This window comes from Cebus imitator, unplaced genomic scaffold, assembly GCF_001604975.1.
Source record: "Cebus imitator isolate Cc_AM_T3 unplaced genomic scaffold, Cebus_imitator-1.0 Scaffold212, whole genome shotgun sequence".
NCBI classification, from domain to species: domain Eukaryota; kingdom Metazoa; phylum Chordata; class Mammalia; order Primates; family Cebidae; genus Cebus; species Cebus imitator.
The window spans coordinates 680,716-696,280 of record NW_016107527.1 but is presented as its reverse complement, the minus strand read 5'-3'; the positions used below and the strand labels follow the sequence as shown (position 1 = coordinate 696,280).

Genomic DNA, 15,565 nt, shown 5'->3' with positions numbered 1-15,565 from the left:
TATCATTGATGGACATTTGGGTTGGTTCCAAGTCTTTGCTATTGTCAACAGTGCCACAATAAACATATATGTGCACGTGTCTTTGTAACAGAATGATTTACAATCCTTTGGGTATATACCAAGTAATGAGATTGCTGAGTCAAATAGTATTTCTAGTTCTAGATCCTTAAGGAATTGCCACACTGTCTTCTACTCTGATTGAACTAATTTACACTCCCACCAACAATGTAAAAACGTTCCTACAAAGAACTTACACAAATTTACAAGAAAAAACCCCATCAAAAAGGATATGAACAGATACTTCTCAAAAGAAGACATTCATGCAGCCAACAGGCGTGAAAAAAATGTGCATCATCACTGATCATTAGAGAAATGCAAAATCAAAACCGCAATGAGATACCATCTCATGCCAGTTAGAATGGCATTCATTCATCAGTCTTTCATAGAGTGAGTTAGAATTTGTCAGAATTTCAACGGATGTCATCTTTTTCCTTCTTAATAGTGAATCATTAAAAAATCATCAACATTGTGACTTAACTTATAAAGGCACCCTTTGAATGCCATTTCTCTCTATCTCTTTTGACTTTTTTCTTCTTTCTCTACATTCCCCCTTTGACTCAGGATCTGTTCCTCCTCACCTTCTACATTGATTTCTCTGGTCACTTTAGTTCAAATCACACCAGGCATCTACTTATTTTCTGCAGCCTTTTCCTTAATTACTTCTCTACATAACTCCCTCCATTTCTTCTTTCCTTCCCACTGAATTCTGATAAACTTTCCTTTTCTCTTTGCTCTACTGAGCTAGGGTTCCCATTTCCAAAGAGAGAACTTGCAACCTCCATAATGACTATTTTCCTTCTCCTTTTTGTCTTGCCACCACCAGAAAAAGTCTTAATTTTACTTTTCCCTTCAGAAAGTTTTTCATCCTGTGTCCCTTCCTTTTAATAGTTTTTGGGTCTTCCTTGAATTGTACAGATGTTACCATTCAGTTTTTAAAGTTCCCCTTTCATGCTGAGTCCTTGAAGGTGACCCAGCTGCATCTGTCTCTACTCATTTTGATTTATTATTGAGAAGTTTGCTCAACTTTATTCTTCTCTAAGCAAGTTTTGTGCACTGCACTCTGCCTTGGTGTTTTCATAAAAAATTGCCTCTGTGTTCTGTATCCCCTGAACTTTCGTCAATTACAAATTCTCTGAAGCTTTTTCCAAACTGTTCTTGGCTATCTCTTACCAGATTTTTTTGTGGGGAACTCCCTTGTCATGTTACTACCTCAAATTATTATGTCCCTGCTATGGTATACATTTTGTGGTCCCCTAAAATTCATATGTTGCAAACCTAGCCCTCAAAGTGATGTGATTAGAAAGTGAGGCCTTTTGGAGGTGATTAGGTCATGGGTACAGAGGCCTCATGAATGAGATTAGGGTCTTTACAAAGGAGGTCCCAGAGAGGCTTCCCCTTACCCTTCCCTTCCATCATTTGAGGCAACAGCTAGGAGGCACCATCTATGAGCCAGAAATTGGGCTCTAGTCAGATGCTGAATCTGCTGGCACCTCAGTATTGGAATTCATAGCCCCCAAATCTATGAGAAATAAATTTCTATTATTTATAAGCTACTTAGTTTATGGCCTTTGAAAAAATAGCAACCTTAATGGAATAGGACGCCTCCTATCCAAATTTCAAACCAGTCTCTTGTTGTAAACTCTAGTATGTCACAGTGACTCTGGACTATGTCATAGGGCTGTTCACCTTCAACATCCCTCTAATCCTGTTGGAACAAATAGCTTACCTTGCTATTCAAAGTGTGGTTCCTTGATTTGCATTATTAACATTGCTCTAGTGCTTTTAAAAAATGCACACAGTTAAGCTGAACTGCAGACTTTCTGAATTATAATCTGCATCTTAGTACAATTTCTGGGTAATATTTACACACAGTGTGTAAGAGGCACTGGCGAACTGCATATATGCAAACTGGAAGATACATAAAAATCACCTCAGTGAGTTCAACTGTTCTGTGATCTGTGCCTAAATTGTGTTGCCTCAAAACCTTTCAATTTCTCTTGTAGTCATGTATAGCTGTTCTTCTTGAAATACCTGTCCATGAACTATTGCAGTTTCTATGTTCTTTCTCCTTATTCAGATTTAGCAAACACTCTCCTTCTCAGTATGCATTATGGTCATGTTGGTGAATCTCTTCCTATGCCTATGGGCAAAATAAGGCACTTATTTCCCATTTTACTGACAGAAAAACTTAAAAAGAAATTATATGATTTTCTTAGAGTCACCTAGATAATCACAAATAGAATAAAAACACATATGCAAGGTCCTGAACCCTTAGTTTAAATGTGTTTCATTACTATACTGTGGTTTGTTGAATGAATGTATAATGCTTTACAAATTTATTTGTTGAATTTCAAACATTAAAACACTTCTGAATTATTGTCAAAAAGTAATTCGAAATATAAACACACCAATAGCATTTTATGAAGTATGCTTTGAGAAAAAGTAATAAAAACTGAAGATTCATTAATCATATACAAGAAAGAGTACCATATTTCTTTATAAAGGCATAGAGGTTGATGAAAAACATTTACAAGAGAAAATACATTAGCCCAGATATCTTTTGGGGAATATGACTAGAATAACTCAGTGATACATGTCATCCTCTTTTAACCTTTATCATCTCTATTTCAATCTATCTTGACACTCTGCCCCATAACCTAACCATTAACTTGTTTGCTTTCTCTTCAAATCAATGCAAGTACAATAATTTCCCCCCCCCCTTCCTCCATATGTCTTAAGTATTTCTAAAATTGAAATTGGAGGAGTGGGTTTAGGGGAAGAAATGGAAGCACATTGAGGGACATTAAAAACTTTATGAAGGTTCGTAAGAATTAAGAACTACTTATTTTTATATTGAGAGTGATAGTCTAATTTTAGAGTCCTAACAACCAGTCTCTTAGTAACTAGATAAGTTTCTTTAAAAAGAAAAAACACTTTTATTTTAAGTTCAGGATATATGTGTAGGTTTGTTATGTAGATAAAGCTGTGTCATGGAGGTTTGTTATACAGAGAATTCCATCACTCAGGTATTGATCTTAGTACCCACTAATTACTTTTTCTAATCCTTTCCCTCCTCCCACCTTCCACCCTCTGGTAGGCCCCAGTGTGTGTTGCTCCCTCCCTGTGTTCATGTATTCTCATTATTTAGCTCCAATTTATAAGTAAAAACATGTGGTATTTGGTTTTCTGTTCCTGTGTTAGTTTGCTAAGGATAATTGGCCTGCAGCTCCATCCGTGTCCCTGAAAAAGACATGGGATCATTCTTTTTCATGGCTGCATAGTATTCCATGGTGTATATGTAGCACTTTTCGTTCATCCAGTCTATCAGTGGTGGGTATTTATGTTGATTCCATGTCTCGGCTATTATAAATAGTGCTTCAATGAACAAGTGTATGCATATGTCTTTGTAATAGAATTATTTATATTCCTTTGGGTATAAAAATTCCAATAATGGGATTGCTTGGTCAAATGGTATTTCTGTTTTTAGATCTTTGAGGAATTGCCACCCTGTAATTCACATTGGCGGAACTAATCTATACTTCCACTGACAGTGCATAAGTGTCCTTTTTTCTCCACAGTCTCATCAGCATCTGTTATTTTTGACTTTCTAAGTTTTACAACATAGTGATTTGCAAAAATAAATCTATTAGTAATTGTGTCATTTAGTTGGAATGAAGTCTACAGTTGAAAGCAAACTGTGCAGCTAATTCATAATTTAAAATATTGTTAAAATATTTCACTAGACTCTTTGTGTCTTACTCTTAAAAACTGCATTTTATGATGAATAATGTGAAAATTAATGTTACGGGCAAAATAAAAATCAATGTGGTAGCATGTGGAATAAATATAGAATTTGGGGCATATATAGGACTGAGTTTGACCTTAGTATCTTCTACTTATCATGTGAACATGGATAAGTAATAGAGTGACCTACTCTGCTGGAATTGCTTAGGATATTTTTGGTTTTAAAAGTGAAAGTCCTGCATTTAGGAAACTCTCTTTGTGTCTGGCAAACCAGGAGGGTTGTCCACCTTAATAAGTGGCCTAGATTTTTAAGCATCAGGTCTCTTACCTGAAATTTATACATATGAGATGAGATTCAAATATATCTCCCCTTCTCTCTCTACATATAGATATATACTCTACTACCTATAAATGTTAATTATATAAAAGATATGCACCATGAATGTAATAGATAAATCATAGCTATAGGAGGGGAAGATATAACAAACTGGGCAGCACAATTTCCACTTTGAACACAAATTCACTAATACATGTAGTTTCTCTAAAAACTCCTGGAGTAAATGAAAATTTAAATGCAAAACAAAATGCAATTTGATTTAGTAACAGTAAAAGGAGTCAAAATTTTGAGATATTTTGCAATTTGAAAAGCAAATTTTCAGTTTTTAAGAGTAGACAGTGGTGGCAATACTTTTTGGTCCACAATTGAAATGAAGGAAATCGAGTGTCCTTTTCCACTGAATTTCCACAGAGGCTCATGGGAGGATATTCTTTAAACAAAGTAAAAGCGGCATCTCCATGATTCATTTTCTAATCTTACATAGTCAAGTTTTAACAACAGGTTTTCAGGAATGTGAAGATTCCTTATTTCTGTAGAAGAACTCCATTGATTCAGTTGTTCTTGCAGTCCTAGAATAAAGGCACACTGAACCCTCCATGCCAGAAAATGAACCTGACATTATGGGTGTATGATTATCATCCCTGTTCTTGAGGAATTCATAACTTGAGGGGGAAGTCAGGTATGTAGGCAGATGGGTAAAGTGAAATCTGATACGTGCTAAATAGAACTCTGAACAGTGCTGTCAAGACAAAAACGAAAACAGCTATTGCCTAAAGGACTTTTCAGAGCTTGTGACACTTGAGTGGAGTCTTAAAGGATGAGTTAGGATTCACTAAGCAGAGCAGAATTAGAAAGGCTTTGCCACAAATGAAACAATGTTCAAAGGCAAAATTTGAGCATGAGGAAGGCTTCCTTCTTTGGGAGAGAGTAATGCTGGCAGAATGTTGGTTAGAAGATCAGAATGATGAACATAAATGCATTTGGAGAGACTTTCCTAACATTAATATTTTATAACATTAAGGCCTTTAACCTTTTTCTTGTAGGTGTTAAAGAAACATCAAAATTATTTAAAGAGGAAAGTGGAAGCTTGGATTCTTATATTTGAAAAAATAACGTTGGCAGAATATGTGGAAAGGGTTAACGTCATGAGGGAAACTACAGATAAAAATCCCAGAGAGAAGTCAACTGTATTATTCGGAAGAAACATAAAAATAGCCAAAGGAAGCTAGTGACCATTGAGAAGCGGCGGAGAGTAGGGTTTAGATTGGTCATTTTTCGGTAGGAATCTTCAACTCATTGATATCATTGATTGTGGAGGAATGCTAGGAGGCAGATTCATTTGGGCAACTGGTTGGATTGAGCTTTTTAGGTGGAATTTCACTAGTGTGACCAAATCTTTGTTACATCAGGAGAGTCATAAAAGGAATCTGCATTTGAACCTTGGGACACTTTGGGGCCTTTGCAACTTCAAAAGCATGTGATTTAAAATAAGATTATTTTATGCCTTTCTTTGTAATTTTGATCATTTTTGGTTTATAGCTGGTTTTGTCTGAAATAAGAAGAGCAACCCCTGTTCTTTTTTGCTTGATAGATCTTTCTCTACTCTTTTACTTTAAGCCTGTGGATGCCCTTGCATGTAAGATGGATCTTTTGACATCATACGGTTGCATCCAACTGTATGTTTCCTTATCCAACTTGCCACTTTGTGCCTTCTAAGTGGGACGTTTAACCTATTTACATCAAAGGTTAACATCAATATGTGTGAATTTGATCTTTTCATTGTGTTTTTAGCTGGTTATTGTGTAGACTTGATTATTGTGTATTTGCTTTCTAGTGTCAATAGTCTATGTATTTAAGTGTGTTTTTGTGGTGGCGGGTACTAGTCTTTCATTTCCATGTTTAGCATACTCTAAGGCCTCTTGTAAGGCAGGTCTGGTGATAATAAATTCCCTTAGTGTTTCCTTGTCTGAAAAGCATTTTATTTCTCCTTAGCTTATGTAGCTTAGTTTGGCTAGATATAAAGTTTTCAGTTGAAACTTTTTTTCCTCGAGGATGCTGAATACAGGCCCTGAATCTCTTCTGGCTTATAGAGTTTCTGCTGAAAAGTCCACTGTTAGCCTAATGGAGTTCCCTTTGTAGGTGAACTTCCCTTTCTGTTTACTTGTCTTTAATATTTTTTCTTTCACATTGACCTTGAAGAATCTGATGGCTATCTGTCTTGATGATGGTTCAATTCAAAAAGAAGACTGAACAAATATAAATATATATGCACCCAACACTGAGCACCCAGATTTATAAAACACGTTCTTAGATACCTACAAAGGGACTTATACAACCACACAATAATTTTGGAAGTCTTCAATAACCAACTGATATTATTGAAGAAATCATCAAGGCAGAATACTAGCAAAGATATATGGAACTTAAACATAACACTTGAACAAATGAACCTAACAGAAATCTACAGAACACTCGACCTAACAAAAACAGAAAATACATTTATCTCAATTGCACATGGCATATATTCTAAAATTGACTATACACTCAGCAAGAAAGTAATTCTTAACAAATTAAAAAAACCTAAAATCATATGAACCATGCTTTTGGGTTGCAGCACAATAAAAAAGGTCAACACCAAGAATATCTCTCAAAACCATACAATTAAATGAAAATTACACAATCGCCTCCTGAATGACTTTTGGTTAAACCATGACACTAAGGCAGACATCAATAAATTATTTGAAACTAATGAAAGCAAAGATACCACATGCTAGAATGCTAGAGCAGTGTTAAGAAAAAAGCATTTATTTTATTTTAAGTTCTGGGGTACCTGTGCAGGATGTGCAGCTTTGTCACATAGATAAATGTGTTACATGGTGGGTTGCTGCACCTAACAACCCATCACCTAGAAATTAAGCCCAGCATGTATTAGCTATTTTTTTTCATGCTCTCCCTCCTTAACCACATGTGACAGGCCCCAGTGTGTGTTGTTCCCCTCCCTGTGTCCATATGTTCTAATTGTTCAGTTCCCACTTCTAAATGAGAACATGTGATGTTTAGTTTTCTGTTACTGAATTAGTTTGCTGAGAATAATGGCTTACAGCTCCATCCATGTCCATGCAAAGGACATGATCTCATTTCTTTTTATGGCTACATAGTATTCCATGGTGTATATGTGCTACATTTTATTTATCCAGTCTATCATTTATGGGTATTTGGGTCAATTTCATGTCTTTGTTATTTTGAATAGTGTTGCAATGAACATATGCATGCATGTATCTTTATAATAGAATGAACGTATTCTTTGGGTATATATCCAGAAATGGGACTGCTGGGTCAAATGGTGTTTCTGGTTCTAGATATTTGAGGATTGCCACACTATCTTCCACAATGGTCGAGCTAATTTACATCCCCAACAATAATGTAAAAGAGTTCATATTTTTACAACACCTCTCCAGGATCTGTCGTTTTGCGACTTTTTATTCGCCATTCTGACTGGCATGACATGGCATCTTATTGTGGTTTTGATTTGTATTTTCCTAATGATCAGTTATGTTGGCTTCTTTTCATATGTTTGCTGGCCACATGAATGTCTTCTGAGAAGTATCTGTTCATGCCCTTTGCCCACTTTTTAATGGAGTTGTTTCTTCCTTGTATATTTGTTTAAGCTCTTGGTAGATTCTGGACATTAGACCTTTGTTAGGTGAATATATTGCAAAAATTTTCTTCTATTCTGTAGGTTGTCTGTTCTTTCTGATGATAGTTTCTTTTGCTGTGCAGAAGCTCTTTAGTTTAATTAGATACCATTTGTCAATTTTTGCTTTTGTTGCAATTGCTTTTGGCATATTTGTCATGAAATCTTTGCTTGTGCCTATGTCCAGAATGGTATTACCTAGGTTTTCTTTTAGAGATTTTATAGTTTTGGGTTTTACATTTAAGTCTTTAATCTATCTTGAGTTAATTTTTGTATAAAGTGTAAGGAAGGGGTCCAGTTTCAATTTACTTCATATAGCTAGCCAATCCTCCCAGAACCATTTGTTAAATAGGGATTCCTCTCCCCATTGCTGTTTTTGTCAGGTTTGTTTAAGATCAGGTGGTTGCAGATATGCAGTCTTATTTCTGAGTTCTCTATTCTGTTCCATTGGTCTCTGTGTCTGTTTTTGTATCAGTACCATGCTATTTGGTTTCTGTAGTCCTCTCATATATTTTGAAGTTGGGTAATGTGATGCCTCCAGCTTAGCTGTTTTTGGTTAGGATATATGAGATCCTTTGTAGTTCCATGTGAATTTTAAAACAGTTTTTTTTTCTAATTCTGTGAAGAATGTCTATTGTAATTTAATGGGAATAGCATCGAATCTGCAAATTACTTTGGGTGGTATGGTCATTTTCATGTTATTGATTCTTCCTATCTATGGTCATGGAATGTTTTGTGTCTTCTCTGATTTCCTTGAGCAGTGGTTTGTAGTTCTCTTTGAAGTGGTCCTTTGCTTCCCTTGTTAGATATATTCCTAGGTATTTTATTCTCTTTGTAGCAGTTGTGAATTGGAGTTGATTCATGATTTGACTCTCTGCTTCCCTATTGTTTGTGTATAGAAATGTTTGTGATTTTTGCATATTGATTTTGTATCCTGACACTTTGCCAAAGTTTTTTTTTTATCAGCTGAAGAAGGTTTTAAGCTGAGATGATAGGGTTTTCCAGATATACAGTCATGTCATCTGCAAACAAAGATAATTTGACTTCCTCTTTTTCTATTTAAATACTCTTATTTCTTTATCTTACTCAATTGCCCTGGCCAGAACTTTCAATACTATATTGAATAGGAGTGGTGAGAGAGGGCATCCTTGTCTTGTACTGGATTTCAAGGGGAATGCGAACGCTTCCAGCTTTTGCACATTCAGAATGATATTGTCATAAATGGCTTTTATTATTTTGAGATACACTCCTTCAATTCCTAGTTTATTGAGTTTTTATCATGAAATGAGGTTAAATTTTATTGAAGACCTTTTCTACATCTGTTGAGATAATCATGTGGTTTTTGACTTTAGTTCTGTTTATGTGATAGATTATGTTTATTTATTTGCATATGTGAACCTGCCTTGCATCTCAGGGATGAAGCCAACTTGATCATTCTGGATTAGTTTTTGATGTGCTGCTGGATTCAGTTTGACAACATTTTATTGAGGATTTTTGCATTGATATTTATTGGGGACATTGGACTGGAGTTTTTTGTTGTGTCTCTGCTAGGTTTTGGTGTCAGAATGATGCTGGCCTCATAAAATGAGTTAGAGAAGATTCCCTTCTTTTTAATTGTTTGGAATAGTTTCAGAAGAAATGGTACCATGTTTTCTTTGTACCTCTCATAGAATTCACCTGTAAATCCTTCTGGTCTAGGGCTTTTTTTTGGTTGATAGTCTACTTATTACTGTCCCAATTTCAGAACTTGTTTTGGTCTATTCAGGAATTCAACTCTTTCCTGGTTCAGTCTTGGAAGGCTGTTTGTGTCCAGGAATTTATTCATTTCTTCTGGATTTTCTAGTTTATTTGCATAGAGATGTTTATAGTACTCTGATGATTGTTTGTATTTCTTTGGATTCAGTGGTAATATCCCCTTTATTTTTATTTTTATTTTTTTGACTCTTCTCTCTTTTCTTCTTTATTACTTTAGCTAGAGGTCTATCTATTTTATTTTTTTTTTTCAAAAAACCACCTCCTGGATTTATTGATCTTTTGAAGGGTTTTTCATGTCTCTGTCTCCTTTAGTTCTGCTCTGAGATTGGTTATGTCTTGTCTTCTGCTAGTTCTAGAGTTTATTTCCTCTTGGTTCTCTAGTTCTTTCAGTTGTGATGTTAGGTTGTTGAGTTGAGACCTTTCTAGATTTTGATGTGTACAGTTAGTGCTATAAATTTCCCTCTTAACTCTGCTTAGCTGCATCCTAGAGCTTCTGATACATTGTCTCTTTGTTCTCATTAGTTTCAAAGAACGTCTATGCCCACAAACTAGAAAATTTAAATGAAATGGATAAATTCTTGGAAACATTTCACCTTTTGAGATTGAATCAGGAATAAATTGAAAAGATGAACAGATGAGTAATGAGTTCTGATATTGAATCAATAATAAAAAACCTACTAATAAGAAAAAAAACTCTGGACCAGATGGATTCATAGACAAATTCTACCAGATGTATAAAGAGCTGGTACCAATCCTACTGAAACAGTTCAAAAACTTGAGGAGGAGAGCTTTCTCTATAACTCATTTTATGAAGCCAGCATCATTGTGATACCAAAACCTGGCACAGACACAATGAGAAAAGAAAACTTCAGACCAATATTCCTGATTAACATAGATGCAAAAATCCTCAATAAAATACTAGCAAACCAAATCAAGCAGTGCATCAAAAAGCCAATCCACCATGATTAAGTAGGCTTTACTCCTTGGGTGCAAGGGTAGCTCAGTGTACACAATCAATAAATGTAACTCATCCCATAAATAGAACTAAAACAAAAACCACATGATAATCTCAATAGATGCAGAAAATGCTTTTGATAAAATTTAATATTGCTTCATGTTAAAAACTCTCAACAAACTAGCCATTGAAGGTATATACCTCAAAATAGTAAGAGCTATCTATGACAAGCCTGCAACCAGCATCATAGTTAATAGCCAAAAGGTGAAAGTACTCTTCTTGAGAACGAGAACATGACAAGGAAGACCACTCTCACCACACCTATTCACCATAGTACTGGAAGCACTAGCCAGAGTATCAGGCAAGAGAAGAAAATAAAAGGCATCCAAATAGGAAGAGAAAAAGTAAAACTATCTGTCTTCACAGATGATATGATACTATACCTAAAAACACCCGATTGTTTCTACCCAAAGCTCCTAGATCTCACAAACAACTTTAGCTGAGTTTCAGGATACAAAATCAGTGCATAAATAAATCAGTAGCATTTCTAACACAAATAACGTCCAAGTTGAGAGCAAAATCAAGAATGCAATTCCATTAACAAAAGCCACAAAAAATATTTATGGATACAGCTAATAAGGGAAGTGAAAGATCTCTACAGTGAGAATTACAAAATACTGCTGTAAGAAATTAAGAGACAACACAAAGGGGAAAACATTTCTTGCGTATGGATAGGAAGAACAGTATTGTTAAAATGGCCAAACTGCACAAAGCGATTTACAGATTCAATGCTATTCCTATCAAACTACCAATGACATTTTTCACAGAATGAGAAGAAAAAAATAGAAAACTCATTTGGAACCAAGAAAAGCCCAAATAGCTAAAGCAATGCTAAGCAAAAATATCAAAACTGGAGGCATTACAGTACCCAACTTCAAACCATACTACAGGACTACAGTAACAGAGACACATAGACCAATGAAAACAGATTAGAGAACCTAGAAATACAGCTGTTTATCTTTGATAAATAAAACCATCTTATCTTCAACAATGCTTACAAAAACAAGCAACAGGGAAAGGAATTCATGTTCAATAAATAGTGCTGGGATAGCTGGCTAGCTATTTACAGAAGATTGAAACTGGACCGCTACCTTTTGCCATATAAAGAAATCAACTTAAGATGGATAAAAGAGTTAAATATTAAACCTAAAACTATAAAGACCCTAGAAGAAAACCCTGGAAATACCGTTCTGGACATAGGAAGTGGCAAAGATTTCATAGTGAAGATGCCGAAAGCAATTGCAACCAAAATTGACAAGTGAGATCTAATTAAACTAAAGAGCTTCTGCACAGCAAAACCAACTATCAAAGGAGTAAAACAGACAGTTTACAGAATGTGAGAAAATATTTGAAAACTATTCATCTGACAAAAGTCTAATATCTAGAATCTTAAGGAACTCAAGCAGATTAACAAAAAATGAACAACCGCATTAAGAAATGGGCAAGGGACATGAACAGCCACTTCTCAAAAGATAACACACATATGGCCAATAGCATATGAAAAAATATTCAACATCACTAATCATTAGGGAAATGCAAATCAAAACTACAATGAAATACCATCTCCCACCAGTCAGAATGGCTCTTATTGAAAAGTCAAAAAATAATGGATGCTAGTGAAGTGACATTTTTTTTTTTTGGTACTAAAAAGTTTACTGTAATAAACCAAATATATTTACAATTTATACAAATGTTTAACCTTCAACAAAAATACAAAAAATATTTCACAAGATGCAAAACGAGGAAACAAGTTCATTGGAGATAATACTGCTCTACAAAGGATGGAAAGTGAGGTGAACTGCAAGGAACAGAAAAGTAATCTCACACTTGGGCAAGGCATGACCCCCAGATCACCCAGCAAGAAAGAATGGGCTGTCACATGAGTCTACAGATTCCATTCCTCAGTTCTACACCCCATGGCCCCTCTGTCTGCTTGGCCTTGGTGTTCTATTTTGTCTATGTAGACAAGTGACTTTCTGCTGATGGACTTGAAGTTATAATTTTTCTATTTCTACAAATTAAAAACATTTTGGCCCAATTCAACTATAAATGTTAAACCACATAATGTTTTCAGTAGATGACTTCATAGACTGTAGCTTTCTTGTCCCCTGAGCCAGTGACTATGTACTTGTCATCCACAGAGATGTCACAGCTAGGCACTGACAAGGACTCTTTGGACTGGAATATACCGACTCCATAGGGGGCCCACCAAGCATTGAGGAGGTTATCTTTTCCAGCACTCACAAACCATTTACCACAGAAAGCAAATTTCAGGGAAAACACACAGCTCTCATGAAGGTGCAGCTGGTACTTGTCGGGCTTGTTCACATGAAGCACCTCCACGTTGCTGCTTTTCATGCCCACCATCAGCCACTCCCCGAGGGGCAGTACCCCAGGGAGAAGATCTGGGAAGTGAAGTTGTGCTGCTGCAGCTGCTGCCCCTCGCGCAGGTCCCAGGACCTGACCGTGTGATCCAAACCGCCCGTCCAGAGCTTGGTGCCATCATTAGAAATGTCAATACAGCTGACTCCATCTGTGTGGCCCTGGAATTGCCTCACTAGTGTCTGGTTGTGCAGATCTCACACAGCAATGTTGACGTCGCTGCAGCATGAGAAGCAGACCTTGGAATGGGGGCTGATGGCCAAGGGCGTGGCAGGCGGGGGCCGAGGATGTCAGCTCCACCTTGATGCCCGAGGTCGGAGCTTCCAGGTCCCAAATAGACAAAGTACTTGATTCTCCTCCCACTCTAAGAGTGCAGCCATCGGGTAGCAATTTACAGAAACGGATATCATTATCTCTATTCAGACAATCGAGCTGGGAGACAGGACTCTTATTGCCAGGGCGGCTGATGTCCCAGACCTTGTCGCAGCCCTTTCCGCCCTTGTACACCTGTCTCGTGTGGTTGCTGATGGTCACGGCACACACCAAGTCCCTGTGGTTGAGGGTGTTGATCTGGTGAGGGTGCCGGGGGATTCCAGGTCCGATGACGGTGTCGGGGGGGAAAAGGGACAGGCTGCATCTGACCGTCTGCAGTAACGTGGTAGGAGTATGCAGGTTTCCCCCCAGGGATTCCTGCCAGTTTTAGAGGAATGGTAGATACTCTCGTGTAAGGGGGGGATCAAACCCCACCGTGGGGAGTGCCCGTAGGCCACCACGGCAGCCACGGTGGCTGTAGCACTCATCTGGGGCAACATGTTGTGTAAACTGGCATAGGCAGCACCTGGGCTGGTCAGCTCGCAGTTCATGCCAGCATGGGGGACCATCCCAAAAGAAGCAGGGTAGGCGCTGGGCACTGCCAGGGGTGTCCTCAAGCCAGCTGCTGCTTGGTTAATGACGGGGTCTGTGGCTGGAGGCTTGCCAAGGCCTGGATGGAGGCCTGGAGTGGCGCTGGTGCCTGGCGTTGGCATGTCACTCCGAGGCTTTGGTGTGCTAGATTTCAGAACAGGCGTGCTGGCTTTTTCATGCAAAGTCATTTCTTTGGATTTCAAAGAAGTGGAACTTCACGAGGAGGCTGTGGAAGCTGGCCTGCTAGAAGCATCCTTCTTTAGCAGGCGGTTTTTGTTGATTCCATTTTCCCTGGGAGAGTGGGCAGAGCTTGCTCGTGGAGAAGGAGGGTCCTCATTAGACACATCCACAACTAAGTTGTCGCTTGTCTCACCACCACTGTCATGATGGCTGGAGTCCTTATCATCCACTTTCCTTTTCTTGATGTCATTAGAAAATTCAGGTCCATTTCTGCATTTATCTGTGCCTCTTAGACTGTCTGGGACCAGGAGGGAATTACTTGTGCCCGGCTGTCTGTCTCTGTCGTGCTCTGCATCGTGGTGCTTCTCTCATCGTTCATTGCCAAGTGAGACTGCCCACTCAGAACACTAGACAGAGCAAGAAGGCTGGCCCTGCCCCCTAAGGGCGGGATTCCAGGAGGCTGCAGTCCTGAAGCGGGAGGGGTAGGGGGAACTGGGGTCCGTGGCCATGAGAAAGATGCTGAGCCTGCAGCTGCTGCTGCCCGATGATGGCAATTTATGCACTGCTGGTGGGAATGTAAATTAGTTTGGCTGCTGTGGAATGCAGTCAGTCTGGAGATTTCTCAAGGGACTTAAATTAGAACTACCATTTGACCTAGCAATACTGTTACTGGGTATATACTCAAAGGAATATAAATTGTTCTTCCATAAAGACACATTCATGAATATCTTCATTGAAGCACTATTCACAATAGCAAAGACATGTAATTGATGTAAATGCCCATCAGTGGTGGACTAGGTAAAGAAAATGTGGTATAAACACCATGGAATATGACCTGGGTATTACCAAAAAAAAGAGATTCTGATCTTTGCAGCAACATGGATGGAGCTGGAGGGCATAATCTCAAGTGAATTAACACAGGAACAGAAAACCAAATAGTTCATGTTCTTATAAGTGGAAGCTAAACAGTACACATGGATATAAAGAAGGGAACAATAGAAACCGGGGCCTATTTGAGGATGGAGTGTGGAAGGAAGATTAGGATTTAAAAACTACCTATTGGGTATTATGCAGACTACCTGGGTGACAAAATTATATGTACATCAAATGCCCATGACATGTAACAAATCTGTACATGTACCCCTTTAACACAAAGTAAAAGTTAGAAAGAAAAAAATAGAAAGAAAGTAAGGATATTGCTTTCAGAAAGAGAAAAATGGATGATCTCAGAGCCTATGTACTACTTGAATTCCGAGAGAAAAACAACTGATCCAGTAACAACAGGATTAGGTTGTCAAGGTGAGCCCAGGGTACAGAAATCTTATGGTGACAGAGTACAATGAAGCGGAATGTGTATTTGAAAGTTCAAACAGGCTGCTTTTAACTTGCAGGTAGGGCCACTGTTTCACAGAGCATCTAATGTTTTCCAGGACCCCAAGCAATATTCAACATTTATCTTGGGTTAAATCTAGAGTCTTTGTAATTCAATAAAAGG

General features: G+C 37.7%; 1 pseudogene; it reads right to left on the bottom strand.

Annotated features, from left to right (window-relative positions):
- Nucleotides 1–12,675: 12,675 nt before the first annotated feature.
- LOC108317905 lies at nt 12,676–14,625 on the bottom strand (annotated as a pseudogene).
- Nucleotides 14,626–15,565: the final 940 nt, after the last annotated feature.